We start from the raw sequence: 5,173 nt of genomic DNA, 5'->3' as shown, positions 1-5,173 counted from the left end.
GGGTTGGGGGGGGGATTTGGACAAAGCCTCTGTTTCCAAAATCTTCTCTGCAAAATCTTCTGGATCTGAGCTGAGTAGCCCCGCCCCTGATTCCCCCCCTGTCTGATTATGATAGCTTTGTGTCTCGCTAGTGTAAATCTTCACCGCTGCTAAAACAAAATGTCAGCAACATCAGTTTTGTCCAGCCGTATGGTTGAGTCGGATGTCAGCTCAGAAGAGGACGTGAAAATATTACGACTAGAGTTCAAGAACCCAAATGCAGTGAAGGCTTGGATACAGGAGAATGAGTCAGAACTTATTTAATAGCAGTTACAAAGAAATCACCATCCTTGATGGGAAAAAAGGCGAAAGCTGGTAAAAGAGGAACTAGAGAGTAACATGACAAGAAAACCTAGAAACATGCAAAAAAAAAAAAAAGTTTTGCCGCACGTCCAGAGTTGACCGCCGTACTCGTTCCTGCCTCCCACACGGTGCCGGACACCGCCCTGCAAGAGAACCGAGCCCTGTACCAGACGAGCTGGACAATGGGGAGCGGGAAACCCCCACGAGCCAGGCCGTGGTCGCACCTCTAGAAATGGGGGGGGGGACGTTGTGACATCACAACGACCAGGGCCAAGAAAAACTTAGAAATGCCAAAACAAAACGATTTCTTTCTATATTTGTTCTCTTTCATAAGAAAAATGCCACACAAACATGTCAAAAACTCAAAAAACATAAGGAACTAAACTCTGCTTGCACAGGTTTGATTAGCTGCTACAGTATTGCATTTTATTAAGGAGGGGTCACTCATTTCACGCAGAACCATAAAGATTCTTACTGCTATCTAAAAACTGCTTTCTGTGTATTTCTGTTTTTGTCTGAATTAGTTACCTGACAAACAAGAAAAAAATGGAGAAGGTAAATTAATGTCTTAATTTTTCAAGATAAAAATCAACTAATGGTTATAAATTTGCAAGTAATGAAAGTTCAAGAGTAGATAACCTCCTGAGCTGCTACTCCATTAAAAGTTTGTACGTGACAGAGCAGAGGACTTGATCAGAAATGTTCAGCCACAGATGAGGCTTCATTTGCTCTTCAGGCCTCCTGTTTAATGAAGTTGTCTTATCCTGACAGCAACTCGCAAAAAGTCAGACGGTTCAGCGCCGCGCTCCACTGAGCTGCTCTCTTATTGGAGATAATGAGAAAACGCCTCGCTGGTTTGAATCCTCAGACTGTGTGGAGGCGGTGTGAGTCTGGATCCACTCCTGGAAGCCATTTCATCCAGCCTCAAACACCCGCTACGTCTTCTTCAGCCATCCTCATCCTCCTTTCCTTTATATGACATCATCTCTTTGTCCTAATGCTGTCTGTGCCGTCCTGCTCCTCCTGGTTTCCCTCCTTTCAGTCCTGTCCCATCCTCAGCCCCCCCAGCTCCTCATTACCTCCACTCTCAGTCGCCTCCTCCTGGCTCTGCATCAGCTCTCCGCTCTTATCCCTCTCCGCTCTGCTCATTTATCACTTCTCCGCCGCAGACTGAACAGTTTACCGCGAAGCCATGAGGGAGAACTGGTGGAGAACGAAGGATTCAGTATTTTAGATGTGAGGTAACTCCACCTGTGAAGGATGAGAGGGGCTCAAAATGTAAATAAAACCATCATTATGACATCAACACAGCAAAGGTATTTACCTTAATATAAAAAGCCTGTATTGTTGGTTCGGTTTAATATCTGAATGAGGAATTGTCTCTTCTTACATTTCAACTCAAGTGTTTGTCCCTCTGACGACCTGCAGCTTCTGAAGGATGCAGCACTTAAGATAGAATGGAGCACAGCAGCTGAGATGAAGAACAGCCAGAAACTGGGGGGATGAAGATGTTTAAAGCTGGTGGAGTCTTGTAGAGCCGGACCGACTGCTGTCCGTCGATCCAGCTGGGACAGGACTGTCACTAACGGGCAGACAGCTGGTTCCATGTGCAGCAGGTTTATTAGTTCAGACAGGAACTAAGCACAGCTAAAACTCCACAAAGCTAAATCAGGGTCAGACAAGCAGAGGTCAATCGCGAGCATGGGGTCATCCATGACGAGAGTTGTCAGAGTCCAGCCGAGGGTCAGGGCAGGCAGCTGGGAATCAGAGATAAAGCAGGATCAGAAACAGAAGATCAGGTCCAGATAGAAATGCTCGGTAATCCAGGCAGGGTGGCACAAACAAAACTTTGCACTGAGTGTGGCTCGATATAAATAAGAAAAATGTCACAAAGTTCAGGAAGTCCAAGCAGGCAGCCCCCACAGCCCGCAGCGGCTGTCTGTCTGCCGGTGTATCTAGCAAGCGAGCTCCGCTGGACCAAAGGAGGCGGGGTAACTGCAGCCAGAGAGCTGCAACAGTATTCTGCCGAGAATGATCTCTTCTTCAACCACTGCTCCAGCGGGTAGAGAGAAAAGATGTTCGTACTGATTAATATTCTGCGTGAAAACATCACGTGCCCAAAGCTGAGACCCTGATTGGTAGATGCGACGACCTGTCAAACTTCAGATATTTAAAATTGCACCACGTCACCAAATTGAGCTGCAGCCAGACCTCCACGCCGCGCTCATCGCTCAAATCGTGCTGCGGGACTTCAGATCGTCTCATGTCACGTCTGTTCCATTGAATTAACATTGAAACTGGCCGCCTCTAATCGCATTCGGTGTGAATTCACCTTTTAAAAAGGGTCTAATGACCTGCAACAGTCGATCATGTCTGAGATTTCTTTATGTTTTAGGACACAAATGATGACAGAAAGTACTTTGAGCTTAAAGCAGTAAAAGGCGACTCGTTACAGAAAGCTTTTGTTTGTGGCTACTTATTGTCCTCCTTTTCAAAATTAGCCACTAATATTAATTAAATCTGTTTTTAAGCAGTTGTAGAAGATTTAAGATAGCTACACTTAAGGCTTTGTAGCATAAAGCGCTACAAACAAACACATGGACTGGAGTCTTTAAAGTTTAGTGCAGGTGTAACACACCAGAGTGATATATCAGATAAATGAATCTGTAAATGTGTCTGCTTGGTGACAGCACCATATGGTGTGAGCTATATTTAGACTTGACAGGTAAAAGAGAAACATATTTTATCAACCTCAACAAAGCTCAAATAAACAGCTTTGATGGTAATAAGAATAGGGATAAATGTGCGACCTTCTGTCTCACCTGTATTACTGACTAAATGTTATTATAGGATTATATTTAAACACTAACACAAAAATGTATCTCATCGAGAGTAATGTACTTATGACTCAGTGTGTCATGTTTGCAGGTTTTCCTGCTGTTGTGACACGTTGGCAGTCTGTCTGAAGGGTGGGGAGTAACTAAATATAGAAGCTGCTCATAGAAGGACCATGAAAACTAAAGTGGAAATGTTTTGACGAGTGCAGACATAATTTAAGCACACGCTCATCCCAGCAGATCTGCACCCATCTGTGCTGGAGCACACCTGTTCTCCTGCTCAGACTTATTTCAGTCCAGCGCTCACACCGACCCAAATGAACCAAAACAGAACGCTTTACACATGACAAACTGTAGGTGGCAGTATGAACTCTTCTCGTCGGCTTATCATCCACCAATAATAGAAAGAAGAAAGGATTGTGGGACTTTTACAGCTAAAACAGTGTTCAGAATTTTCACCTTGATCTGTTTCTGGAGACCATATATAGTTTTTGCACTTTAGTTCATGTTTTGGCCTCTCAGCAGTTTGGGGGTCTCAAGGCGAACAACTTGATGGGGCCCTCTGCAGTGGTGGTATTAAATATTGCTTTTTTAAAATCCTTATCCAGTTTAAAACGTCTGCAGCGCAACTAATTTGTCACGTTTTACTAAAGAAGGAAAAAAGACACAAAATGCTGTAATGAAGAAGCAAAACTATTTATGAGAGCTGTCAGGCGATTACATTTTTTAATCGTGATTAATCGCATTGTCCATAGTCAACTCGCGATTAATCGCAAATTAATTTGTGCCCTTTTTTTTGGAAAAAAATGTGTGCTTCGTGGAATTTAGCAGTTCTACATTAATTATGAAAACAAGAATGACAAAATTAACAGTTTTCATCAGAAATACTTTATTTTGTAACATTGTATTGAGATAAACTTTCTTAACAATAAAAGGCTGTAACATAAAATGCCTAACAAAAGCCCAAGTGCAAGTGAAGGGCATTTTAAATTCTAAACTTCAATCAACGTTCAGTAAAATAAAATAAAAAACATCAAAAATAACATTTCCATAACACTTTCATGTTCATTTTTTGTCAGGACCAAATCTTTTCCTCCTCTGCTGAACTACAGTAATAAATGAAATAGAGATTTATCATTTCCAATTAACTTTTGTTTTTTAAAACATTAAAGACTGAGAAAAGCGGGATACTCTGTGGATAGTTTGACAGTCTGTTACTGCCGCCGCGTTCTCTGGCTGCAGCTCGATGCAGCGACGTGTCCAGCGGAGCTCACGCCATGAATATGCCGGTAGACAGACTGGGGTTGGATCACGCTTAAACCTCCAGAACTTTGGGATATTTTGCATATTTTTGCGAAAGAGGCGAAAGAGGGACGAGCCACTCACTCAAAGATGAGATTTATCTTTTCATCTACAAATAACTGGCGTTGTTTAAACTACATTTAAAACGTCCCCCGGTGCACTTGCTGTTTGGAACCTCGGGGGTCCGCAGCTCTCAGGTCGCAGCGTCGGATGCGAGCCGGTACCACCAGACGTGGTACTGGACGCGAACCGGAGCCGGGTTAGGGTGCAGGAGCTCTTCGCGTCCTGGTGCCGGGCCGGTTCTAGCTAGCAGCTCGGTGGTTGGAGACCCGCCCGTCATCTAGTGAGAGCAGCCGGCGAGTTAGAGGGCGATGAGGGACGCCTGTGCGGTATGGAAAGGCACGTATGAGTAAATCCGCGATTAATGCGTCATGCACATGTCAAATTAACGCGTTTTTAACGCGACAAATCTGACAGCCCTAATATATATATATATATATATATCAGGTTTTACTAAAGAAGGAAAAAAGACACAAAATGCTGTAATGATGAAAGAAAACTATATACATATATACATATATATATATATAATTAGAGCTGTCAAGCGATTAAAATTTTTAATCGCGATTAATCGCATTGTCCAGAGTTAACTCGCGATTAATCGCAAATTTACATGTGGCCTTTTTTTAAGG

The sequence above is a fragment of the Oryzias melastigma genome, linkage group LG11 (genome assembly GCF_002922805.2).
Source record: "Oryzias melastigma strain HK-1 linkage group LG11, ASM292280v2, whole genome shotgun sequence".
Lineage (NCBI taxonomy): Eukaryota > Metazoa > Chordata > Actinopteri > Beloniformes > Adrianichthyidae > Oryzias > Oryzias melastigma.
The sequence above is the reverse complement of the archived record's forward strand: the minus strand, read 5'-3'. Positions refer to the sequence as shown.